The 27,307-nt window shown below is 50.6% G+C and overlaps 1 long non-coding RNA gene across 1 annotated transcript; it reads right to left on the bottom strand.

Annotated features, from left to right (window-relative positions):
- Window positions 1–608: 608 nt before the first annotated feature.
- On the bottom strand, window positions 609–25,693 carry LOC127387832 (uncharacterized). Its single transcript, XR_007890212.1, has 3 exons — window positions 25,500–25,693; window positions 16,603–16,677; window positions 609–7,301 (listed from the first exon to the last, which is right to left on the bottom strand). It is a non-coding gene; the product is annotated as an uncharacterized LOC127387832 (long non-coding RNA).
- Between the last annotated feature and the right edge of the window lie 1,614 nt (window positions 25,694–27,307).

The raw sequence follows: 27,307 nt of genomic DNA on the forward strand, positions 1-27,307 counted from the left end.
GTTTTATCAGGAGGCCTCTTATCAGATGGCACAAGCACAGTGGTCTGGCCACAGCCATTAATCACCCATCAGCAGCCTCTCCTCCAAAGAGAAAAGATTTTCCCCCTTCCTTTTCCCTGCTGGCCCCAGGCCCTGCTCCTGAAAGCTGCAGGGGAAAACCTCCACCCAGCCAAAGACCCCTGTTCCCAGAAGAGACCTTTTGGATGAAGGAACAGGAATGGGTGGGAGGTGTGGGAGAGCAAAGCATCCTAGCCACACCAGCTGTCTCACCCTGCTTGTGTTCAGTGGCTGGGGACAGATCCCCAGGGACACGCTGGTCCCCATCCCTGAGCTGGAAGGAACAGTAAGGGCCCCAGGGTGATGGGACACCCCAGACTGGCTGAAGTTCCCCTCACCTCACCTCTGTTTGGTGGTGGGTTTGGCTCTCCCACCACACCATGGCTCCTGGCATCCCCTCGCCTGTGCTCCCTGATCCCCAGTCCTTTGCTCTGTGAGGTGAGGTCTCAGAAGCCCCTTTTATTTTATAAGCTGTCTGTGGTGGGTTAGCTGGGACTCAGGTGTGCATCTCCCCAGGGGTAATGTGAGACAGGAGCAGCAGAAGCTCTGGAGCCATGGAAAGTGACTTTAATGCAAAGCAACTTCTGAGAGGAAAGGGAAAAGACACATATGTGCACACGTTATCCGGAATACACATGGGCATAGCAGAGCTCCAAAAGGTGTGAGGATGACTGTGGTCAAGGATGCACCTCTGCGTGTGTCACAACCTGCCCTGTGGGCAACCCCAGACCCCCTGGAGACACCAGTGGGCTGTAACCCTTCAGGGCTGCACACTGCTCTGGCAGCAAGACAGTTTCCATGTCTCACCGTGATGACAGACTGGAGGGAAATGCTGGATATCAAACATGGGCACAGACTAAATCCAGGTGGAAGGAAACTCTGAGGAATCCAGGAGTGAGGGTGGTGGTTGAGAGGCAGCAGAGACCAGGGACGCCAAAGGACAGGGAGGAGGGGGTTGCTTGGGCAGGAGGTAAAGGAGAGACTGTACCAACTGGCCGCAAGCACTTCAGCAGGACCAAGAGTGGCTGGAGCCCAGCTGCCTTAAGCCCAAAGGGTCTCTGATCCCAGGAACACCTTCACACAGCATGCAACTGCCCCAGCAAAACCTTCTGTGGACTTGGAGTGCGCAGGGATGAGGTTGCACATGGGAAGCAGACAGGTCTGGCTTTGGGGTCATGCTGCCTGGAAGCAAAGGAGGAACATCCTTCTCCAGTGCTCTGCAGAGTACAATTGGAATGAGATGTCTGCCCCTGGCCCTGGCCACAAGAGGACCCATAGGCAGGAAAATTTCAGTCAGGAGGAGAAAGGAGGAAAGGTTGATGTCGACGGTGGGTCAGTGTCCTCTTACCTCCTTCTGCAGCCATGTCAGGGCTGCTGGAGGAGCCGTCTGCGTGCTCTGGGCCTGGTGCCATCAGCAAACGGGTGACATTTGTTCCTCGGTCACGCTTTCCCCATGCCCAGATGGTGCAAAGTCCTCACTGTCCTCATGTCAGCTGAGGCATGGGACAGGGATGCCAACCCAGTGGCTGACACCAAAGCAGGGTGGCTGGGGGGCCAAATGAGAGGGGCTGGACAGGCAGGGGGTGCAGGCAGGGGGGCTGCTACTGTGCACATTCCCCCTCCCTGGGAAATTTTAAACCTTGTTGTCTCTTTTTGCAAGCAATCCAAGGAAGGTGCTTTTTCCCCCCTGCAGTTACTTTTCCATGCAACCGCACACGGGACTGCTCCAGCAGTGGGCCAGTGGGATGAGATTTATTGTCACCTCTAAGAGGGGGTTACTACCAAAAAATCCATCCTGGGAAAGCAACTGACCTTCACCCAGGGGCTGGCTGGAGATGAGGTCTGTTTCTGCCGCTCAGCTCCAGGGGCATCCTGGGTTATGCTGGTGGGGGCCAGCACTGCCCCCCTGCCCTCACCCGTGCCGTGCAAACATGATGTCACAGGGAGGCAAAAAAGCCGTGAATGAGAGTTCATGGCAGTGAGTAATGGAAAGCAGTTGTCCCTTGTAATGTTGCCGGGCCATAAAATGTCAGATAGATGTAAAAGTTATAAATACATCAGAGAGCAAATATTTACAGCACAGCACTAACTCCTTGCTTTGGGAGTGCTGCTTACCTCCCCAGGCAGCTCCCAGCAGCAGGGAGATGAGCCAAAAGCAGCCTGGGGACAGGACACAAATGTGTGCAGACTCCCTTTGCTGGCCACTGCTGACCTGCTGCTGATGGCGGTTTGGTTGGGTGCTGGTGCTCGTGGTGGGTTTCACACCTGCCCAATGCACTGCTGAATATCCTGGGTTGGATATCTGAGTGTTGAAGGACAGTCTGTGCCCCGCTGTGTGATGAGGTAGGTGAAAGCCAAGGGCAGACCTGTGCCCAGCTGCCCTGGCTGTGGGAGGCAGCAGCTGAGGACACAGCTGGTATGGTTTTTGGGCAAGTATGTTCTCATGTCAGGGATTTTCTCACCATATGGGAGGAACAGCCTCCTCAGCTGTGCAAGGGAGCACCATGGATGGGTACATTCAAGCACCTTCCAGAGCACACATACATAAGCAGGGACAGGAAAAGTCCTGAAGATCCCATCTCAACCACCACTCTGCAAACAGCACCGGCACAACCATCTGGATAAGGACTTAGGAGGTGCAGCATCCCCGTCCATAAAAATAAAAATGTGGTGTTCCCAAAGCAAGGGGCCGTGTGGGTGCTGAGGAGCAGCAGCTGGAGCAGGTTTCCTGCAGGGGACCAGAAGGGCTGGGGACACCACCCTCAGTGCCAAGAAGTTACCCTTCAATTGCTTGTCATTGTGGTGGGATGTCAGAAAATCATAGAATCATAGAATGCCAGGTTGGAAGGGACCTCAAAGATCATCTGGTCCCCAGTACATATAGATATACATATACATATACATACACCTATACATTTATACGTGGCTGTAGCAGTTGAAGCAGACCCCAAATCCTCAGAGAACATTCCTGAGAAACCTCTTGCTTCTGCAGCACCAAGAATTCCGAGCATGGTCTCAGAGCTCCAAAGGTACAGCTCAAGGGTGAAACACAAGCCTGGGTGAGGAATTCCTGCAGGAGGGTTTCACAGAAGGGCAAGATGCAGAGGAGAAGGAGGACTTGGAGGAACAGGTGCAGGCGGTCTTGCAGTGCTTACCCATGTCTACAAATATACTAGTGGAAATAGTGAGGGGAGCAGGAGCAATGATGCAATAAATCTTTTAAAAGAAACAATAAGACCAGGACAGCTGCATAAAAAGGAGCATGTTCCCTTGGCTACCAGTGACTTTAGGAATGAAAAAAGTAGAGAGGGTAAGGGATAACATAGTGGCAGGGGAAAAACAGTGGTCGCAGAGCAATTTAAATCCGGGGATCCTGGGAAAGATTCCTGAACAAGCTGAGTGCTTTTCAAAAGATTTGCAGGAGTGGTAATCTCTGTCTTACACAGCATATGTGAAGAAAAGAAATGTCAGGCTGCACTTCAGCAAAGCATTGAAGAAAGAACAGCAAAGAAGGTATGAAATTCTGGGTCTTCTGAGGAGAGCCAGGACGAGAGGGCACTGAGTGTGCAAGCATGGAGGAAAAACACCCATCTGAGATCCTCTGGGTGCCTCACACATGGGTGTTTCTTCCCAAAACTCATAGGCTTGGCACCTAACCTTCAGTCCCCAGCTCCTTAGCCAGAGAAGTGTCCCACCACTCTGATACCCAGCTCCATTTTTGGCCCACCGGGTGCCTTGAGCTGAGTGTTGACTCCATTAAAATCAATTAACTTCTCTATCCAGCTGTGAATTTGCTACTTTTTCACTTCTTTACATTGCCCTCTTCGCCTGATGCCACAGCAGACTCTAGCAGAGGATCCTGCAGTCCCCTGAGTTTCCCTTTCTACCACCCTTTCCAACATGAAATGAGAAGCAGCTTCCCTCCAGGCTGCCCTTGTGTATGCCCCCAGCTTGTTCTCTTGGCTGCCTTTCAGTTGAGGAACATGCTGGAACACTAAAGCCGTGGTAATGAGTAACACACTTCTTCAGTGGGACGATGCTTTCCGAATGCACCGTGCTCTACAGCTACCATAAATAATGAAATCAGTATTTGTAAACTATACTTTAAGGAATCCATTCTTTTCCAGAGATTTCAAAAGCATGTCATTTTCCAGATTGTGAAGTTTGCCAGTTCATCTATTTTTAGATATTCTCACTCTACTGATGTGGTCAAGACAGTCCTTAAACAGAACAGGGTGGCTGCGTGCCTTGAAGGTATAAACAACCAGACATGTGATGGGAAATGCTTCAGAGGTGAGCATGTCAGACTCCTAAACATCAAAGTTGTTGGCTGGTGAAACTGCAAGGACAAATCAGTGTGCAGGCTGGAGAAACAGGCATGGGAAAACATCTTAAAAGTTACTCTTCTTGGAGATCTGGAGAGTACTTAAAATAGTCTCATGGCCCAGGAGATGAGACGGATCCTGCAGAAAACTGGCAGCACGGCCTCAGCCAGTACCGGCACTTCCTTGGAAACCTTCATTTGCATAAACATAAAAGTGATAGAAAAAAAGCCAAGGAAGTGAGTCTGTCTGTGAGGCTCCTCTGGGCCACCCATCTCTGCCAGACCCACCAGTCCCCTTGATAGCTTCTCTAGCATCCCCTCATCCTCATCCCTCACCCACAGCAGAGTCCTGGGGGCTGCACAGGGAGCAGGGACAATCCTGCTCTGTGCAGGAGTGAGCCCCATGGTTCTGGCAAGGGAAAGCAAACCCACACCTGAAGACATCCCAATATTTGTTGTCTCCCAAATTTCATAAGGTCGTGGATGGAGGTGACTGTGATCCTGTCCTTTTTCCCTGCTGGCTGGTTGCCTCCTTGCCTCATGAGCCTGCAGAAGTTGCTGGGATTACTCTCTCTTTGAGGCCTCTATTCCTATCTTGTGTAGTTTAAAACAATTTTTACTGCATTTAACATTTCAAATACCCTGTTCTGTCCTAAGTGATAAATTTCCTTCCTGTGTGCATGTTTTCTTCCTATTTAAAGGCTGTTGACTCTTTTGCTTAAAATACATGTATGTATTTATTTGCTTAATAGATTAAACAACTTTTTTGTTTGCTTTGCTGCAGCTGACTTCTCGTTTTGATGAAGATAATGGATTTCAAGCATTTGTCTATGTATTTAATTGAAAAGTTTGCACCTTTACCTTTCACTTTTTGAGGCCCAGACTGTGACTTTCTGCTCCCTCTATAAAATGCCCAATGCACAGAAAGGGGATTCCTCCTGCTCCATCCTGAGACCTTGTCCTAGTACAAGATGCATCAGCAAAGCTCCATGGGAAGGAGACTTTCTGTGCAATTCCAGGTCCCCTTCAGATCACAGGTAAGTGACCTCCCCCTGGCTGCAACTCTTCTTGGATCCTCCCAAGAAATATGATAAATCCACCAGTCTACACAGGACCAGTTCCACCTCGGAAGGAAGGTCCCTTGATTTTGCAGATGCCTAAATTGCCTTTTGACCTTCTCTGTGCTGAGTCCATTTTGCCTTGCATTGCAATGCTTGCCTGGCCAGGCCCTTCCTTTGGCCTCTTGCCGTGTCCCCACATCCTTCTCCAGGTGCTACTCCAGCACCAGTCACCATGTTCTTGCAGCTCTCCCAGCTTGCTTGCTCCTTCCCCAGGCTGCACTCCTAATGCCTGACCTGGGACTTTGACCCAAGATGACTCCCAAGTCTTTCTTTGAGTCATGACTTCCCCAGGCACCGCTGGCCTCCTGGGCTGACTGTGAAATTGTTGGGGACCCTTTAGGTCTGGCTGTAACCCTGCAGCCTGGTGTGAGGTGCACACCACAGGACAGCCCCTCTGCCTGTGTTTTCAGACACCTGGAAGACCAAGCAAAGATTCCCAATGACTTGCAGGTGGGGACTGTCCTGCCCCATGGCCACCAGGCTTCTGCAGCAGCATCCTGCTAGTTCCAGGCATGGGCAGAGCTGATGCTTTGCAGCTGCCCTCACAGAGGTCACCCCAGGAGGGGAGGCAGAAACCCACCATCACCTCCCTGCATCCCAGCTCCCTCTCAAATCTGGCTTTTCCAAACGAAGAGACTGCCATGAAACCTGGCCCTGCTCCAAGGTTCACACGGGCGGTGGTGGGGCGGGAGGAGGAGGGAAGCAGAGACCAATCCATAACCTTTGTAGCCCTCTCGAGAGCAGCTGTCTGGCAAACGTCAAGCACTGTCTAGGGCTATTTTGGGCACTTTATTTTTATAAAGGATGCTTTGAGGTGGGGGAAGGGCACAGAGAGGGTTTTCTCACTGCCAGCACCTTAAAGAATAAAACTCCAGAGAGGAAAGTTCAAGGATGCTCTTTGGTCATGCAGCCAATGCCAGGTCCTGTTGGAAAGTCCCAGGAGGCTCTTGGACAGGCAGAACACTGGAGATGGGCCTTGGCTTGTCTTGTGACTGGAGATCTCCAAGAGGAGCCCGTGTCCCTCAGGAGCTCATGCTGTGGACATGACCTCAGCATGCACCATCACTGTAAGGGGGACTGGCACCCTGTGCTGCCCAGCATCCCAGGAGGACTTCTAGGTGAGAAACCAGAGACCTATGAGTGCCCCTCTTAGGGAGTCTCATACATATAGCCTTAATTCTGGAGGTTTTCCAATCCTGTTCCATGAGCCAAATCCTTGAAGCCCTAAAGGGCCCTCAGACTCCTTCACTTTCAACAGAGCCAGGAACTGAAGACAAAATATTACACAAGGAGGAGCACAGCATTTAGAGATCCTGGTTTGAAAGATTATATGGAGCATAACTGGAACATCCAACAGGAAAGTGTTCCTGTTGACAGGAGAGGATGTTCTTCCAAGAGTGGAAACAGTTGCAGAAAGTGTGTCTGTCTTTGCAAACTTCTGGTGAGCCTGGAAAATCAAGTAGTTCTCATCTGTAATAGTGAAGGGTTCAGGCCCTCCACAACATGCCTCTTTATCAGAGGCAAAAGTAGTCTGGAAGTAGGAGAAACAGCCCCTCAATATTTTTTAATGCAAAATGGTACAGGGTGTATTTAGTGTTTTCAGACTGGCTGGGCCTGATCCATTCTAAGGTGAAACGAGGATCTGCTGGGATCGCGGAGCCACTGGTGGTTACTTGTCAGAGTTTGGTGCCCCGAAGTAGCAACCACAGTACCCGCCTTACCGAGAGACAAGGGAGGAGTGGAGGGCTGCAGCCCAGCAAAACACTGGTGTGCATAATCCCAGATAGTTTTCTGAGCATCTGGAAGTTAGCACAGAGAAGAGTAATTAATATCTGACATGACTTTGTCAAGGATGAGACATGTCAGGCCAAGTTAATTTCCTTCAGTGGCAGAGTGTAACAAGCCCAGGAGGGAGCAGTGGTGGGATAGGAGCTGCAGGCAGGCATGGGGTGCCCTGCCTGCACTGCCTGCCCTGCCTGTTGGGTGGTGAGGAGCAGGGCAGGGTGCCACTGGATGGATGCAGAGGAGCAGAGGGACAGCATTACCAGGGCAGCACTCAAAGGCTCTCTGTGGGGCTGGAAAGTGGCTATTGAGCGCTGCCAATAATGACCAGCGTGGAGAAAGAGAGTGTGTTTGTTAGAGCAGCATGCCAGGCAAGGCCAGGGCTGCGGGCAGAAAAAGGATTGTGGCTGAAGGAGGGGGGCAGAGCATGCTGTGGCATGCCCCTGTGAGAAGGGACATGGGCACGGGATGTCCCCTGGTTGCTGCCTCCTGCCACCTCTGCTGCAGTCCTGGAGCTACAGAGGGAGCCCCAAGAGATGCCACTGGCCATGCAAATACAGATGAGAGAGGTTCCTTTGCAGCCCTATGGAGCCCCATGGTGCCTGGCAAAAAGCAAGTGAAAGTCACCCATAGGCACCCACTGCATCTTCTCTGCAGTCAGCTGGATTAGCTGCTCTTGGCCAAAGCTCTGGCGCATGTGACGTGGCACGCAATTTATATACCTTTAATTCACAGCACTGTGGTTTGAGCCATTTCTGTATTAAATCACCTCAGTTTAACAGCAGAAGCTGTCAGCACCAGCTGGGCGGCCTCCCTGACACACGGCTGCGGAGGCAGAGTATAAACCAGCAGGAACCAAACTCCTCCTGCACTGGACCCCGGCAGCTCGTCCTGTGGCCACAAGCGAAGGCACGTTTGGAAGCAAAGCCCTGGTACCCAACTGCAGAAAGCTGCCTTCTGCAAATGCTGGGGTAAACTACAGCTTAAAACTGGCTCCTGTAAATCACAGTGGAAATGAAACACAAGCAAATACATTTCCCCATTTCCCTCAGCCCTTGACTGCAATGAGAAGGTGATGCTGAAGGGGAGATGAGGCTGCAGGAAAGCTGGGCCTCCTGGGGGTGGGAGATGGCAAGAGCTGCTAGCCCTGGGCAGGGATGCCTTCAGCCAGCAGCTCCAAACAGAAATGGAAAAGGGTTAACTTTCATCTTTGTCAGTCTGTGGAGCCAGCGTGGAAAAAACCCCCCAGGTCCTGTTTTTCCATGCTCCAGAAGAATGTAAACCTTTTTAAACAAAACCCAAACTTTTGAGCAAAGGAAAAAAGAAAAAAAAAAGAGAAAAAGCAGCCCAAACTGTTATTGTGTGGCAAACCTCAGCAACCCTCCAACTCAACAAGAGAGGAGCCCCAGGGGAGGCACTGAGACCTGCTGCCGGTTCAGCTTTCTGGTGGGATGTGACCCCCTTCTCACGGCCCAGAGAGGATGCCAGGTCCCGGGGTGGTGTCTGGCCACATCCTGACCCCCGTGGCTCTGCCAGGGCCCGTGCCAAGTGCCGGGAGCAGGACCCGGGTCTGGCTGCAGGGCCCCGGCCTGGCAAGGGGCTGGGGTCACCGGGGAGGCTGGGGCAGGGCAGGAACTTGCCAGCAGGCGCTGGTTGCCTGGCTGGTGCCCCAGTGGCAGGGCCGTGTGGCTTCCCCGTGCCGAGCAGCAGCGGGGGGGGGGCAAAGGAGGGCTCCAAAAGTTGGCGTGTGACGGGGCATCCCCTCGGGAGCGGGGCGGCAGCGGGAGCGTGCGTCTGCGAGCGGCTCTGGCTGGCTGCCACGCTCCCCTCCGTTTATTTACGGTGGTTTATCAGGGGCTGTGGGCTGCGATAAAGTTTATGAAAATAAAAGGCGTCTCCAGCAGGCCAGGGCGAGAGCAGGGCCTGCAGTTGCTTTCCCACACTGATTAGGATCTGGGCAGGCTTCGGCGCTCCAGATCTCTGATGAAAGCAGCCGGACCGGCAGCACTTCCCTTCCTGGCCCCTGCTCAGGGCCAGAGGCAGCGAGAGGTCAGTGCTGCACTCACACACACACACACGCAGCCTGCACCGTGCCTCGCATGCTGCGCACCAGGCGGTGGGCACCGCGCCAGGCACCGTGCTGGGCACACCCTGCGCTGCACGGGATGTGCTGGGCACCACACTGGGTGCCATGCTGTGCACCATGCTGTGCACACCCTGCGCTGCACAGGGTGCACTGGGCACCACACTGGGTGCCATGCTGTGCACCATGCTGGGCACACCCTGCGCTGCACAGGGTGCACTGGGCACCACGCTGGGTGCCATGCTGTGCACCATGCTGTGCACACCCTGCGCTGCACAGGGTGCACTGGGCACCACGCTGCACACCATGCACTGCACGTTCTGCATCCCACACCAAACGCCACCCCAATAAACTGTGCTCCTGCACTCCTAGGACCTGGGGAAGGAGCTCCAGCCTTTCCCTTTGAAGGAGCTCCTGCTTGTGGGGCAGCACCAGGATAAGGCATCTGGCTGGGATGCAGCCGGGGCAGGATGGGGTCTGTCCCCTGCGGAGGCGGCACGGTCCCTGCCCTTGCTGGCACGCAGCCATCCCCATCCCTGGGATGCCGGCCGAGGCCATGGCCCCTTTCCGCTGATTGTTCAGCAGCGACAAGGCCACGGCTTCCTCCTGGTCACGAGTCCAACCCTCGCTCTCCCTGGCATGAGCACCGAGGCCGACGCCTCAGTTCCAGCTGGGCATGGGCCTGGTCTCACACTGCCAGGGGAGGGAGGCTCTGGGGAGCAGAGTCTCTTCTAAGTAAAATCTCTGAAATTCACCAGGCTGCATTAACAGGAGGCCTGGGCAGAAACACTCAAGCAACTGAACAAAACCCAGGCAGCATTACTGGTTGGAAAACTGGAGTCTGATCTGACTGCTGCTGGAGTTGGGAGGAATTTGGGTGATGGCAGTAACAGAAGGATCCATCCTCCAAATGCTGCCGGGCTTGGAAATGTTCAGTTAAGTGTGGGTTTTGTGTGGGGTGGTTTTATTGCCCCTTTTCACCTCCAGCACACTCTGGAAGAGGTGCTGGGAACCGAAACACTTAAAAGCAGCTCAGGATAAAACCTCAAACCACACAAATTGTGCTTGGTCTGGGGTTTTCTTGCAAGCTCGGCGCACCGGCTGGGCCCTCAAAGGAGCCGTGAATCTCTGAATGATGCTGGCTGTGGTTTGCAAGAGAAACCCAACTCCTCCTCCTTGCCTGTTTCTCCCATCTTACAGACTGTTTCCCTGCCTGGAAAAATCAGGTGGAGGCTCAGAGCCAAAGCTGATCCTTGCTTTGGATGGTGCAGGATCCCTGCACAGACTCCTGGCAGTCCTCCCCTCACTGCCACCCTCTGCAAACCAAGCAGTGAGGAGGGCCCTCTCCTTTCCTACAGTGAGTGTCAAGATTTATGGGGCACTGGCATCACATCAAAAACAAATCCAGTCATTTACAGTAAAATCAAAGTGGGCAGAACAATGAATGTGAAGCAAGGTTAAAACACCTTGTTACAGGAATAAATTGTGCAGCTGACATAAAAATAATGGAATTTATGTCCCCACAGGTTGGAGCCAAATCATTTGCAGTGACATTTGTCTGAGCACGAGCTCTAGGAGAGGTGCTCGATGCTGCTGCTGAGATATTTTGGGGTCAGGCACCAGTTACCTTCACACGGCAGAGCAGGGAGGGCTGCCCAGGGCTCAGGATCAGGCCCCGTCTCCTGTCCTCTGGGGAGAGATGGGGGGGAAACCCCTTTGCCCGCCTGGGCAGGCGATACACTGCCTGTGTGGTCCCTGCAGGACTCGCCCCAGCTGTGCAGCACAGATGTGCTGCTGTTGCTGGCACCCGCCCAGGAGATGCTGCCTGCTCAGTAATTAATTCAAGGTGCCCTGTAACCCCAGAGCCACAAACCCGGCGGGCTGGGGTCCATCCCCTGCATGCTGTGTGCTCGAAGCAGCTGCCAGATCCTTAGGCAGCAGCCTGCATTTTAATTCCACCCCCTGGCCAGTTCCCCATCCCAGTATTTTGAAGGAGAACATCTTTTTTCCTTCCCTGCCTAACACCAGGCATGCTTGTGCATCTCACACCTGCAAGACCCTGGGATATCCTGACACAAGACACAGCTGTAAAAAACCCACCTACTCGCTCAACCTCCCCACCCTGGCACAAGGCAACCCCAAGGCAGGGGCTGGGGCTGCCCAGTGTCCCTAGGGAGCATCTGTTCCCTGTCCCCTTCCAGTGTCCCTCTACAGGGTTGGCAGTCCCTGGTGTGAGACCACACATCTGCAAGAACATGGTGCCTGGGCAGCCATCACCTCTCCCTCTGGCAGCTTGGCCTGCACGCCCTGTGGCTGGGCTTGTTTTGAAAACATATTGTGAAGCACTTCATTGCTATGGAGACCTATTTTATGGACAAATAAATATGTGGCCCTTTTTCCTCTTTCCTTGTAAGTCTGTCCCTTCTCCCCCTCTCTGTGCCCTTTTGGCCATGTTTATACTGCAGGGTCTCTCTGCTTCTTTGGCCATGCTAAACCTCCTCTCCTCCACATCCAGCACATCTCTGCATGTCCTTCACCACCCTTCAGCCCTCTGCTCACCAGCCTGCAGCTCTGTCTCCCAGGGCCCCTCCAGCATGGGAAACATGGAGGCTCCCTGCCATTTTGGGGGAACCAAAATGATTTTATCCTCTTAATTCTTGGGGTTCTCATCCTAGTGGCAATGACATGGCTGTTTTGGATTTTCCCAGTCCCAGTGCTGGCTCCACAGTCAGGCTCCACTTGCCACGTACTGTGTTTCTATCAGGATGGTCCCATCATGGCTGCTCCCATCTGTGTGCCTCACATTTCTTTAGAGCTTGCTTGCACAAGTGAAATCTTCCACCAGATCTCCTGAAACCCCCCGGAGTGCCATTAAACAAAAACAACTAGCAAAGCAACACCACCAATTCACTGGGCAGGGGAAGGGGAGGCAGGACACAAATGAACCTCCTTCATTAATAAGTCCTAGCAGCTGTGGAAAGTTTGAGGCAAGTGAGAGCACCCAGACAGAAAATTAAAAAACTAATAAAGTCCTCAGTGTGGGGGCACTGGCATCAGGTCAGCTTTACTTCTCTAGGCACCTCGTAAAGAGACATTCCAGGACACTAACTCATAAGGGAAAGCTGCAGGGGTCAAGGAGAACAGTGGAAAACTAACCATGGTAACTCAAGTATACTGGAAAGGCAGCAGCAAAACAGCAAGCAGTTGTGGTTTATTTCCCCCTTTTTTCTCTCTCTCTCTTGGTTGTTGGATGAGCAGAGCCTGTGGTTCACCTCTGTGTGGCACCACCAGTGCCAGCACTGATGGCTGCCCTCTGCCAGGCTAGTATGGCCATGGCCAGCCTTGTCCCCTTGGCTGTGGGTCACCCCATGGCTTCAGGCACCTTCCCCTGGACGGAGGGCAGTGGGTGCATGGAGCCAGGGTGGCCAAGGACCTGGTGACTGCTGCTGTGCCACTAAGGAAAGGGTCTGTGGGGCTCTGCTGGGTTTCAGTTGGGTTCCTGGCTCAGGGGGAGAAGTGAATTGGTTGATGGAGTTTGTCTAGTTGAGCTTTTTGCAGGAGCCGCCTTCTTAATGGGGTGATGGCACCAATTACACTCATTACATGAGGTGGGTTTTATGGCAGATTTTGGCAATGGCTGAGTGCTGTCCCTCTGGATCATTAGCTGAGCTGGGGTGCTGGGGACTTGCAGCCCAGGATGAGGGAAGCTGCCCACCTGCAGCACCTCTACCTGGGGCAGGCATGCTGGCAGGCAGGCAGGCCGGCAGTGTGTGCCCTCCTGCAAGGGATGCTGGGTGCCATGCCCTTGGGGGGCACCACTTTCAGCCACAGGGACATCCTCCCTTTGCTGGCCTCAGGGAACAGACTGCACAGGACAGAGCTGGGGGCATATGCTGGAGAGCTGGGTTTGTTTCTTGATACGGGAGGGGGGTCATGAAGGTGCCCAGGCATGCCACCAGCCCTGCACACCCCAGGGGCTTGTGGGCATCTCTTGCTCTCCTCTTTTATAGCCTTGTAGGTGGAGGGAGCAAGGGAAGAAAGCAGTCTTGCCTGCCCCAGGAGGTCCTGCTCACAGTGAAATCCTAGCCTGCAAGTTCTCTTGGTGAGTCTTTAAAATAGGCAAATGCGTATGTGTCAAGAGGAACTTCCCAGGAGTGGGAAGGGGTGGGATGAAGGGAGGAGGGCTGGATGCATGTTTGTCCCATGGCCAGGCAGCCCCTCCCACGAGTGAGCAGCCAAGGTAGAGTCAGACCACAGCTCTCCAGGCTGCAGGCCAGGGGAGCCTCTTACAGGGCTCTGGCCACTGCATAAAGCCTTCTGCCCAGTGCTGGGCTCGTGTTGTCGTCAGGCCACAGCTGCATCTCAGGCACTGGACTAGGATGCTCAGTTCTTGGCCAGGCTCCTGGGAGGGCTGCCACGGGAGATGGGGATGGTTATTGTGGAGGAGCATGAGGTAGCTTCCTGGTCCTGGTCTGGTGGCCAGAAGCAACAGAGTCCCAGTCCCACCCCCTCACCCTGCCACAGCTCATCAGCAGCTTTGGCCCCTGGCTTTGGTGCTGTGCCTCTGATTTGTCCCTGGGTAAATTCACCTCGTTGTTTGCATTGCAGCATCATCTCCCGGGAGCCCGAGGTCCCACAGTGCTAGTGCTGGCCAGGCAGCCCTGCCCTGCCCTGGGGCTGCTGCAGGCAGGGGCCGTTCACACGGGGCTCCCAGCACAGTGAGTTCTGCTGCCTGCACCGGTTACCGACTAAGCCCTCCCCGACTGGCATGTGGGTGAAAAGCAACATGCAAGCACCAAGCAGCTGCACTGAACATTTCAGCAGCAAACCGTGGGTTTCCCAGGCTTGCCAGGGCCCAGCCTGGAGGGCACTTCCACAGCTGAGTTATAAACCTTGCAAACCAGGGTTTCTAATGAAAGATTGACATAACCTGTAGCTGACAGAGCAACCGCCCTGCTCACGTGAAGCCTGTGTTTTAATCCCTAATTCCTCCAGCTCCTGGCCTGTCTCAGAAACACCCGTGCAGCTGGTTGAGCATCCCTGGGGACATGGCGGGTGGCTGAACTTTGGGGGTGACATAGGTCTGGGTGCCTCTCACTGTGCCAGCCACGGCTGCTGCACTGCAGGTGAGGGGCTGGGGACAGAGCCCCTCTGCTGCAGCACCACAGTCCTCTGCCACCAAACGGGCAAAAGAAAAAGGCAGAGTGGTGCAGTTGGTTGTAAAAATTAATGAGTTCAGATACAGACTTGCTTTATTCCGGTCCAGCTGCGTAACCACGGCAATTGTGTCCGGCACACTAGACAGTTACATCAGCTCCACACCCCTGTACAATAAGACTCTGTTTGATCTCAGAAACAAGATCAGACTCCTGGGCTTTGCACATCCTGCTTCCTACATATGTAAAATCATTTTATTACCAGCTAGGAGAGTTCATCTAAGCCTCTCTCGCTGTGCAGCTGATGTGGAGAGAACATGCCCCTGTCTGCACTTTTACCAGATGGAGATCTGCAGAGAGATTTCAGAGCTGCTACTCCTCTGAGGTGTTTTTTTGGTTTTTGTTGTTTGTTTTTTTTTTTTTTTATAATTCCTCATCTTAGACTGGAAACTCTGGGGCAAGACCTGAGTCTCCTTGTGCGTTTGTGCAGCTCCTGCACAGTGGGAGGTGTGTATGGCTCAACTCTCCTGAATGTAAGTGGTAAATAAGCAGCTGAGTGTTTTTGCTTGGCTTTATCCCCTTTTGTCTCATCTGCCCAGGAGAGGAAGTTCCTTATAAAAATCTGCTTTGCTCTTCAAATGTCTCCTCAAACCCCCCCTCTGTTAGGTCTGTGAGACACTGCAGAACTGTCCCTGTATTTACCCTGCCTCAGGTGAGTAAACCCATTGTCACCAAGGCAGTTATGAACATGCCCAAGCTGCCACAGGCTCAGCCTGACCCAGCAGCAGCACCACCTCTTTTGCTGATTATAGATTGCTCAGCAGCCTTACAAGGCACTGGGTTCCCTTTCATCACAGCTATTCCAGTTACACAGTCCCACTGATGCTGCTCTGCCCCCAGCCCCACACACCTTGACTGCTGAGCTGCAACACAGAGACATTTGCTGTTCTGCTGTGTGGCAGAGCTGCATCCCAGGGTGCATCAGCAGCTCGGGTGTGCAAGCAGCGCTGCAGGGCTCACTCAAATGAGAGCACATTCCCACAGAAAATACGCTTTTCAGCCCAGGCTTCCTCTGCTGCAATGTCTGGAAGGCTGTGTGGCCAGAGCTCGCTGACTCACTGCACACAGGTCACCCGGCAGCTGCCGGGTGGTAACTCTTATTTACTGCTCAGTTGTGGTTGGATTTAAACCAGCAACACAGGCAGAGGGAGGGGAAATCCCCTCCTTCCCATCCCAGCCCCACAGTCATCCAGTCTAACTGGACCAGCTACTCTAAATGCATCTAGTGTCGGGCCTTGCTTCACCCCTGGCTGCTTTCTTCTAGCTCAGTGCTCCTGGTTTTGCTAAATTCCCAGTCTAGAGGCTTCAGGATGCTTACAGCTTTGAAAAGAGCTCTTGGAGACCCAACCCAGGTCACACACCCTATAGGAGCACACTAGGACAGGTCTATTTGCAGCAGCAATGAAAAGCAGTGCCAGTCCATTCCAGTTTGGAAAGGAGAAACTGGTGACCCAGTACCCGAAGTAGCAGCTGCCAGCATGGGCACAGACATCCCTGTCTTTCACAGCCCTGTTCAGTCTCACAGCCCCCGGGAAAAGTATGGCTTTTCCTGTCCTCAGTTTGCAATTACCCCGGGGATGCCATTCCCTGCACTGCTCCAGCAACTGGGATTTAAGGCCTCGAAAAGAGCAGAGCTGCCCCATCTCCAAACCCTCCCAAATTTACAGCTTGCATTGTTCTCATCAATCATCTTCTGTCAGATGGGGAACTTAAGCAACCCCAATCCAAACCAGAACATGGAAGGGAGGCCTTCCCGTCCCACCCTCCCCTATTTGAGAGCCCAGCTCGAATAAACAAAACCTGAAAGGGCCAAGGCAGCTCAAAAGGAAACTGTAAACGATCCCATCTGTGAGTCTTGGCGAATCCTCTCCTACAGCAGAGGGGTGTGGGGGAGAGAAAACAAGTTGAAGGGTCTTTTTTTTTTGCTCAGAAGGAAATACCATCGCATTCAAATGTTGCTACTGCTCCAAACATCACCCATGAGCCCAGACCCAGCTCCCCCTCAGATGGGTTTCTTACCAGAAATGGTGACAGGAGACTTCAGGAGAGGTTGCCATTTGCAGGGATAGTTACCTGTAAGGCAGTGCTGAACACCTGTGAACTCAGAAGAAGCAGAGCATGAAAGAAAAGCAGATTGTATGTACAAACCTCATGTTCTATAGTGATAAATGTGTTTGTAAGAGTGTAAAACATCTCTGCTCACACAGGAGAACCCAAGCTTGCTGTGTTTTGTCCATGAGTTACGGGTGCTGGGAAGTTCAGTCAATGAGGGTGGAAATGACCTTGTTTTCCAAAGTACTCAGCTGGGTGCTGATGCTCACAGCACGGTGGGTGGCTGCTGAGGACCTCAGAAGAGACAGGTCCTGGGTGGCAGCCAGGAGCAGCAGCACCTACACTTAGGCAGCCAGCCTGGAAAAGTTGCCCCTGACTAAGTTTAGAAAGCCAGGATAAACTATGGGGGTCCAGACCCCTCTTGGCCTCCCCTCCCCATTCTTGAAGCCTGCCTGTCTTTAGGTTTTCATTTCCAGGGCTACTGAATGGCCTGATAGCCTTGTCCCCCACCTTTCCCACTAAGTGTTTCTGCCTTCTGGCCCCTAACAGGCAGGTTGGTCTAAGCACTCGATAAGGGATATTGCAATTGTGTTGGCAGCTTTGGTGCATGACAAAAGCACTGGCATCACAAAGCAGCTTTATCTCACCAGGCTTCCAGCTCTGTTCCCCAGTCTCAAAGGCTGGGGATTGTCAGTAAGGGCACTTTGCATCTTCAAAGAGCAGAAGCAGTTTCAGGCTCTACCGAGGTACCCTGGAGACCCCAGCAATGCTGCTCTGGGGAGTCCTAAACCCAGGTCTGGGCTGTGGAGCAGGAGTCCACATGTGCCACAGGCAGATCACAAAATATTTCAATGCTCTTGACTAACGATTGGCCTTTAAACATGAGTTAATATTTAATTGTGAATTCAGCTTTCAATCATGGCTGTGAGAGTGGGAAATGAATATTTAAGACAATGTTAATTATACTGGAGATGGGGAGCTAAGGCAGGGAGAGGGGACCAGCAGGTGACTGAGGGCTCAGGGTGAGCACAGAGGACTTTCTAGTTCTGGGAAGTATTTGGCTCCAGCAAAGTGATGCTGCTGTGGCTAAACACCAAGAAGATCCTGGGGCAGATAGGAGAGAGCTGTCACAGGAAAGCACTTACCACCTTCTGGTGCTCACCCTGCAGCATGCGAATACACTGGTGATTACCGAGAGAATCACAGAAATTATTTGAAAGCAGAAATAAGCATTCTGGAGAGACCTGCAGAGCTCAGCTGGTTTTGTGCAACTGTGAAAAACTGTGAAAAATGAGCATTTGGTCATACTTCTAAAAGTCATGATAGGAAGAAGAAATAGAACAAATATTGAATTTAGCAGAGAATGTTTATGACAAGACTCAAAACCTGGAAACAGAATCAGGGCACATTTAACAGGAAATCAGGAATTCATCTTTAAGAAACAGGGTTAGAAACCACTGTAACAAGCCAGGAAAAGGAAAGAGAGGTGCTCAGTCCAAGGAGAGATACTTTTCTAGCTCTTCCTGGGCTCAGCTTAGGTATTTATGGGCAAAATGGGACACCTGTGAAATACAGAACTTCTATGCTGAAGAAATTGAACCAGCTTCTCAACTGTAAGCAATACAAGCTCGTAGACCTGGGGAGAAAATAAGGGAAACAACAATCAGGAGTAGAATGGCTGGGTATTGGGGGTTGGTTCTGAGCCCCTTGCAAGAAGCAGTTGAGGATGAAGTACATGAGCATGGGGATCTAACTCCAGTGGGCATCTGTTCCTTCGGAGGGACAGGTGGTTCCTTTTGTGCCAGGCTCTTCCCAACTGCCCCTTCCACTCGCTGGGCACAAACAGGCCCTTGGTTGCCCTGGGACACAGCTTGGCTGCTCCCTTGTCCCCTTTGACCAGCGTGGTAAAACAGAGGGAGTCACCTTCTTCTGCAACTCTGCCTTTGCTTGTTAGCTAATGTGAAATAAATCCCTTTTATCTTCACACTCATTTTCTAAGGATAATAATCCCTTTTTGCGTGCACCCACTTTAACTGTTTCCAAACTAAGCTGGAATTGCCGATAGTAATTAAGTTCATACATATTTACAGCCATGTAGAATTATAGAAGGTCTCCCGTAGTTTTATTTGAGCCATTTTCTTTAACCTGCTATAAAATCATTAACAAGTTGTTCAGTGTTAATTGCCTCTAATGCCGATCTTGTCCCCTTGCCTCCAGGACAAGGCAGGGCAGGCAGATGTCTTCCCCTGCCTGGCCCAGGACAGCCAGGCTGATTTCTCCCTGCTTACATCCCAGCTTTGATGCAAGGCTGAGGTGACATATATATATCTATATAATTTTTATTACCCTATTGCTCGAGTTTTGGCAAATTCATCTGTGTGGCCAACTTCCCAAGCCCTTTGCCAAAAAAGCCTTAAGAGGGCTTACCTGCCCCGTGTCCATGCAGGCTGGGAGGATGGGGGAGCAGGATCCCCGGAGTGTGGGGACCCGGCAGGGCTCAGGCTCAGCCCCTGCCTGCAGCTCTGCCCAGCATTGTCGCAGCAATCCCCCCTCCCCCAAATCCAGATTTTCTTCTGCTTGCATTTGTGCTTTGTGCTTGCCAAGAGCCCCAAACCACTCAGCAAACAGCGTGTGTGGTGAGAGATCACTGCGTGTAATCTCCAGGCGAATCTCCCATTATACAGTGGGCTAATTAACTCCGAGTGGGCTGTCCAGGGTCATGATGAGCTATCGGCTCCAGGAATGTCCTCCCCAAAGGGAAGTAAATATCACTGCGAGAGTGGGGAGCCCCTTTCTATGGCAGTGAATCCTGATAAAGAGCTTCACTCCATTCTCCTCCTGCTGGCTCCAGCTTAAGGTTTTTAAAGCTAGTTCTCCCCCGGGCTAATCTGGGGGATCCATTCAGCCCAAAGCTCAACATCTGAGTCTATTTGCCAAGTGTGCAGCTGTGTCAATTTGCAAAGACAAAGGAAAGCTCCTCTGTCAACAGGTCGAGGAGCTCAGGTAGCACGAGTGAATTGAGGGCAAGAAGTCAAAGTGGTTTCACAAACCATCGGACCATGCTTAAAGCCCATCCAGCCCAAGAGGCCGGCACAGAGCAAGGGATAAAGGGAGTACCCGGGAGTGGGCTGAACTGCCAGGGCTGTAATTCCACCAATTAGTGCTATTAAAGAAAGATAATTAGATCTGCTCCATGGAAACCCTAGAGGAGGCAGAATGCAACTTCCATTTGGGCATATTTCAATATAGGTTAGAAACATCAGGAGATGCCAAAATTGCATCTCTGGCAATATTGCCAGGGCCTTCAGTGCCCAGCAGAGCAGCCATGGGACAGCAGGAGGGGATGCAGGCATCTGTCTACTTGGGTTTGTGCCCAAGGGATGGATACTGAAAATTTTGGAAATAAACAATTCCAGATAAAGAAATCCAAGCTCCTTTAGAGCTTCTGTTTCTCTGGCAATGTTTGGGTTTTGGGGTAATCAGTCTGCACAGGGGCTGATGCAGTGATGTGCTCTGAGGTGAGAACAGGGCTGGGAGCAGCCTTCCCAGGGTAGTGAGTTTGGAGACGTGAGGAAGGCAGGAGGAATCCCAGTGTCCTCTGACAGAGCATGAAGATGACAAGTACTGGGAAAGACACGGGTCTTTTCACCTAGACCCTTAATTTCAGTGCAACCAGGTCAGGGAAACACTTATCCCTGTTTTAATTTGTGGGAAATGGTGTCTCAGGGAAGCCAAGTGTGAGATTTCTGAAGGCAGCCTCTGGTTTAGGATGCCACAGCCCAGCCTGGGCACTCCCAAGCCACTGGCAGTCAAGGATGGTGGCACTACAGAGCACTTTGGGCTTGTGACAGGGACCAGCCAGTGTTTGAACAGAGCATGGAAATATCAGCATTGGCATTTGCAGCCTTCAGAAAGTTAATGAGGAAAGAGAGTAAGGACTCATCATGCAGCTGGTGTGTGAGAAGGTCCCAAGTCTCCTCATTTCTACTCATCCAAACTAATTTTCTGCTATTCAGAGATCTGCAAAATAAGCAGTGTTCAAGCTAATCCATTTTGCCACTGAAAACTTCCCCATAAACAAAACTTCCACTGGAAATAAAGGCATTCTCAGACTTTCTTTGAATTTTTGAAACAAAAAATAGGACTCTGGCTCAGAAAGATTTTGACTAAACTGTAGCTTTGCCTGCAAGTAAACACTACATAAGGGAAAGCAATTACAAAGGGAAACAATTGGAAGGATGAAAACAGCTGACTGTGGCTGCTGTGGCTGCAGCCACCTCCTGCTCTCACCCCCTGCAGCCATCCCTCCCTGTGCCTGTGGGGCAGGGGATTAGAGTTTAACTTCAACAAGCCCCTTTGGACAAAATTTAGATATTGTCCATTAGGTAAATATTCTCAGATGTGCATTAATGAACAGCATTAAGTGGCTTTAATGGGTGCACTTCATCAAAATATACATTACACAGTACTCTAGGTATATCTCTAGTGAGCAGGGAAAAGAGGTGAAATCTCATCTTTGTGCTGTTTCATGATATGAGGTCCAAAATAATATTCTGCCCAGTTTCTCCTTCCTTCTGATACCAATTGTGGGGGAGATGTATAAAATCTGACCAGATGCTATGTTTTTTTCTTACAGTTATGCATATTTATTTTGATAATGTCTGGCAATATAACACCTGTAACCTTAATAAACACAGTCATCCCCCTTTCAAATACATTTTATACCTACTGTACATTTTTATTTTAAGATAATAAATCACATATGTAAACATTATTAATCATTGAAACAGCCCCTTAAAACACTGTTGAAAAGATTTTCCAACTCAAACACCTTTTAAGAGGCAATGACATCATGTCTGTTGGGACATTGTTATGCAGTGAAGATTGTGAGACATTTTCCCCCCATAAAGTTGCTGTAATAAAGTTTGCCATTGCAGTCATCAAATTCATGTTTTCTCCTCTTACCTTCTTCCTTACTCTGGAGCTACCCATCATAAGGGAGAAAGATGGAACATGCCACAGTGAAAAATTTGAGGGTCTAATCATGAAGCCTGCCTTAAAGCAAAATACCCATTGATTTCAACAAGCATCTACCAGCCTGTCTTATATGAACTCCTGGGGCACTTGGCTTCTCCTGGCCAGGCAGAACAAGCATGCAGAGAAAGAGGAAGAAGAGACTCCAAATTCTACCTAGAACTGGAGAAAAACTAAGCAAATGCTGTTGTTTTACAGAATTTACATCCTGGGAGGAACAAGTCCTCACTGGAAGTCTTCACTAGTGCATCTCCTGACCTACAGGTAGATGGTGGAGCAGCTGACAGGTTCAGTGGAGGCTTTTCCTGCTCAACAAGTGCAAAGCTATGTTTGACTAAGCCAAAAAAGAGCAGAAGATGCAATTTATGAGTTTTTATCAGTTGGAGGCTGCAGATGCTTGGGAGGTCACAGCTGCTGAGTGGGCTGAAAGCTTTGGTAAATAGGATATTTAGAGTGTCTTTCTCTTACTGCAGGAGCTGAGCTCTGCGTTCACCCTCAGATGGGTGCCACACACCCTATCCCAGCAGCACCATAGCAGCATGCCCCAGCTCCACAGCAACCATGGTGACCTCCCTTCGGTGGTCTGTGAAACCAAAACTTCTGACGTGTCACCAGTGCCTGAGACTCAGACCTTCTGTGTCCTTGCTGCCTCAGCCTGTCCCAGAGGAGGAGAAGCACATGTGCAAGTCAGTCTGTTGGGTTTGGCTGCTGCCAGAAATGCCCCTCCTGGCAGATGGCCCCTGCTTGGGAGGACAATGCTGCAGAGTACATCATGTCCTGCAAGCAGGGACACAGGTCTGGCTGTGCAATGAGAAGAGTTCCTTGCAGCATAGTTACACAGCCTCGAGTGTCTCAAAGCTCAAGGCTAGAAGAGCCTCTGGCATGCACAGACAAAAATCCAACTGAATTCCAACCTGTTAGTCCTTAGAAGGTGCAGGGATGTGTGTTCTGCTGACTGGTCCCAGCAGAGAGCGGAGCTAACTTGTCTGACCCTCCCAAGTTCCCAACTGCCCTCCCAAATTAGCACACACAAAATAGACTCAGACAAGCTCTGGCCCAGCCCAGCTGCAGCTCCTACATCAGATTGCCTTCTCAAAAGACACCAATTTCGAGCCAATTACCAGGGAGACAGACACACCTGCCTGATGCTAATCAGAAACCTCCTGGGACACCTTGTGCACCCAGCTCAGCGTGGGGACCTGACGGAGGGCTGCACCCAGCTCCTGTGCCAGCCCCACCACAGGGCATCCTGGCCACCTGCTCCTGGGGACCCCAGCACCTCCTGCACAGCAGCCAGCATTCCTTCTCACCCAAAGAAGCAGGCAGAGCACATACCCATCACTAACAGAACAATTAAGCTATTAAGTAACTCAGTTAATAAATTCAGATTTTGCCCTAATACATTTCTAATGACCTTGTCTAATAAATTCAAAGCAATCTGGGAAGAATGCTTGTTGCCATATTTTAAAGGCAAAAGTGATTTATTGTTGCTGAGAGAGCAAAGACAGCCGCCTGTGATTTATTACTATCAGTCACTCTATCTTTCATCTCTTTAATTATTTTCTCTACAGGCAGCCTCAGAAGTGCTCTTGAAGGCTGCATGGTGGGCCTTTTTCAAGTTCAGATCCTTGCTGCCTAGGTCTGAACTGTTGTTTTTGCCTTCCTATCTGTAGCTTCAAATAGCAATCATGAAAGCTGCAATTTAGTTTGCTGAGGTTGGATTTCATGCAACAAACGACTGCATGCCTGGTGCCCTCCCAAAGCCAAATGCCTGAAACCTCCAAGATTTTTGTCCATTGGTGATATTTTCCAGTGGAAAAGCCAGCAACAACTACCAGCCTCCATAGAGCTGACTGGGTTTATAAGAAAATTGAACTTTTGTTATCAGACTATAGTTAGGAGGTTATATAGTCAGGGAGCAAGTCTGAAGGTTGCTCTGGCTTTACTGGTGGGAAAGGCTAACTTCTCTGTCCTTCCCAGATATGGAAGTGTACCTTGTATTGACCACACAGCCAAAGGGGAAAGCCTGAGGGCAGGACAGGAGAAGCACAATTACATAAGAAAATTAATCTGGTTTCCAGAGGGATAAAGGTGGAAATAGCTGCTTGAAAGCCCTCTCTCTGCCCAGGGATGTGGGGGGATTTCCAGAGGAGCCATGTGGAGTTCATCTCCCATGTCCTAGGAACCCAGGGAAGCCAAGTTAATTTGTTACTCATGTCCTCTGGAAAGCCCAGCCTAAAGTAGTGGGGGGATGCTAGTATTTATATCGTTGCCCTCTTACATATCCCAGGACTTCCTAAGATTTGAGAATCTGTATTTAAACTTTGCCCAGCTTCCAGTCCCTAGACAGGGCTCCAACTGTGGGCATCTTCTGCCAAAACCATCTTCCAGCTATTTCCAGGTAGTCCTCAAAATGGACCTGGCTAGGATTCAGAAAGGAAAAACCATTTCTACAAGATTTCCTGTCTGGCTTTACAAACCAAGGAGGTCTGGAGAATACTGAGGAATCATTCAAAACCTCAATAAGCGCCTGCCTGACTCACAGACAGGCTGGACGTCAGGGACGTAGGACAACACGTGGCTCAGTCCTCACAGAGGACCCAAAACTGCCTGTCCTGAGATGGCCTTGGCTCCAATCGGAAGCATGGGGGAAGGAGCAGCCCCGGCCCAGCTGGGGCCATGTGGGCTGGAAAAGAGTTTGTTTTCCAGAGCTCCCCATGGGCAGTGTCACAAGGGCAGGCTTGCACACGCTGCCTTACGTGACATGGCCCCAGCCTCTTGCATCTCGCTTGGTTCAAGTGCTCTGCACTAAACAAAACACTCAGTAAGAAACAAGGAGCTTCCAATGGGTTTCTCCCAAAATTCCCCATGTCCCCACTCTGCTCAAGCATGCATCTTCTCAAATAACATGTCCCGTTTTGAGTCTCTACAGCCAGAGGAAACTCTTAGCAGCATTTTTTGGGGTCAGTTTTTCATGACTGAGACCTAGTCATGCAAACAAAGATTTATTTTTTTCTGACCAGAACACTAAGGAGAAAATTCTTTCCCATGACTAAAGCTGGGTGGGAATTTTTCAACTGAAAGTCAAAGCAGAAAGTTTCAGGGAAAGGGTCAGTTTGTTGAGATTTTACATGTAATTTATCTTTTAGGTTTTGAAATGGGGAAAGGCACACTTCTGGTATTTAATTATTTTCATGCAAACAAATATCACTGTCTTTACCCAGACAAGGTTCCTTTCACACTGCTAGCCAAAACCAGTGCTATCACCAGTTTGGTTAGTATTTGACAGCATCATCTGGCTTCTGTGCTAGTTTTCATCAGGACTGAGGCTGGGTGTCTAATAATCCCGATTATTCAAAGCCAACCAAAGCCCAGCTGTCCTGTACCAAACACCTCAAAGCTCTGGGGGTATTTAAAAAGTATGGAATATCATCACCCAGCCAAGGGCCAAGATGCAGTAATGCCAGGATGTTGGCTTTATCTTTGATTTGAAAGGCAGTAAGTAATAACCAGGGCCACAGCATCTCTTCAGAGAGCATGTTAAGGCCTGTATTGGGCAGCCCGGCCTCTGCTCTTGCAGGCTGCCCACCTGAAGTGGTGGGGATGCAGACTGAGGGGCCCTTTCTTCGCACCTGCAGTAAAGGGTGAGGACCCACATCAGGCAATGAGGGGCAACACCTCACCTCAGCATCAGAGGTCAATGCTCCGTTCATTCCCATGATTTCAGGGGACACCAAAAGCAGTAACATAGTATAGAAACAAGTTACCATCACCAAAGCTTTGAACAAATTGGCAGTTAAGCTTAGAAGACTGCAGACTATTGCTCTTACCTTTATTTGCAATGTTGTTATGGCCAGAGAGGCTGGCGGAGGGAGCCTGAGCTGCTGCACTGCAGGAGACTGTAACCCTTCCAAAAGCAGTCCCAAAGCCCAGTTCTCCATCTGACTGTTCAAATAAAATGCAGCAACAATGGAAACGGAATCCATTAAACTAAAATAGACATGATTTTATCCTTGTTGGCCTAACCTTGGTTCCTTGTACATTGAAACCTTCTATTTGTGGGCCTGGACGTTAACAGATGAGTTATTAACTAGCCGTGGCTAATTATAGATAGCTGCATCACCTTCTTAAAAGGGAGGGATTGTCAAGGCCAGCTAGGGCCAAAGTTGAGGTCTTGTGAAGTTAATCTTATTGTAAAGATCGCTCAATAGAAAATATTTTTTCTTTCCTTTCAACTTCCACTGAAAATCAATTTTATGGGAATTTGAACACTTCCCTAAAGTGTTTGCAAAACAACCATCAAAGCAGGGCAGAGGTAAAACCGGTTGGTTTTTCTTCATTGTCTGAGCTGGCGCTGAACAGCACGTATCGGTGAGAAGGAAATCATTAAGCCTTTAAACTTGCTTTCATTTAGATGATATACAATATTGTTAACGAACACAGTTACGGGCATTTGCCTTCCCCAGCTTTATGATTTTTTACTTAGTACCACACTTTTAATCTTCCCACAGACTTAAAGAATTGTTATCCCTGAAAGGAAGCAAGACCTCCCTCACTTATGAAGATTTAGTTTGCGATTGCGTTTTGATGAGGCAGGAATGCAGTGTGGAAGAATTAGAACTATAATAAAATAAACATTTTTACCCACAGATAGAGGAACCTACCCTCACAAAGCACCACTGGCTGATTCATGAGTGGGGGTTCCTGCCTAGGGGCCACACCAGAGCCTGAGGTCCCCCAAAAAATGCTCAGTGGTGAGGGCAGAGCAGGGTTTGAGTGGCAGAAATGAAGGGAGAAGGGCTAAGCTCTGGGGGGGTGGAAGCCAGTGTTGGTACCTGGCCCCTGCACTGATTTCACTGTGAGAGTCTGGACCTCTCCAGAAAACCTGCAAATGAAGAGGTGTGTGACATCAGCTAAGGCTTTCTAATGAGATGGAGAAAACAAATCTGCTCCACCCCAGGCAGCTGCAGCTCCAGCTCCAGCCAGCATGTTACTTATTAGCTCAAATTATTATTATTATAAAAAACACTTGACTTTCTTGTTCAAAAAGTAAAAAGGGATTAGCAGGGTCTCTCAGACGGCTCTCCTCAGACTAACCTCCAACATCTCAGACAAAGGCTCAACCAGAACAGAGGCTTTCTCAGTCCAAGGACAAAACAGACCCCAAACGGCTGCAATAGAAAGTCAAAGGCAATACTTGACACAGCACTCAACTCTGTTTGCTGACTTTTCCTAATGCATACAATAAAATTCAGCCCAAATATGTCACTGCTGCCAATTACCCAGGGCAACAGCTGGACCCTGGAGCTGGTAAATCAATGGAGGCACAAGGGAAAGCTGCTTTCCCCAAACCTGAAGGAGGTGGAAGTCCATAAAGACAAGAAGTACGCCAGGAAGGATTAGGGGCTGCAGAACAAAGCGAGCCAGGAGGGCTCTGAGCCAGTGGGTCCCCACTTCCCACCGCCCCTCCTGGCTTGGGCTTTAACCAGGTCTGCACAAATCTGTCCCCAGGGAGGCTGCACCCCAGCCTGCTCCCATCAGGAGACTGTGGGAAAGGGGGTTGACTTGTGGATGAAACAAGGATGCCAGGAAACCCCTGTAGGAAGCCTGAGCTTCAGCAGCGAGGGGACAGAGAGAG

The sequence above is a fragment of the Apus apus genome, chromosome 8, assembly GCF_020740795.1.
Source record: "Apus apus isolate bApuApu2 chromosome 8, bApuApu2.pri.cur, whole genome shotgun sequence".
NCBI lineage: Eukaryota > Metazoa > Chordata > Aves > Apodiformes > Apodidae > Apus > Apus apus.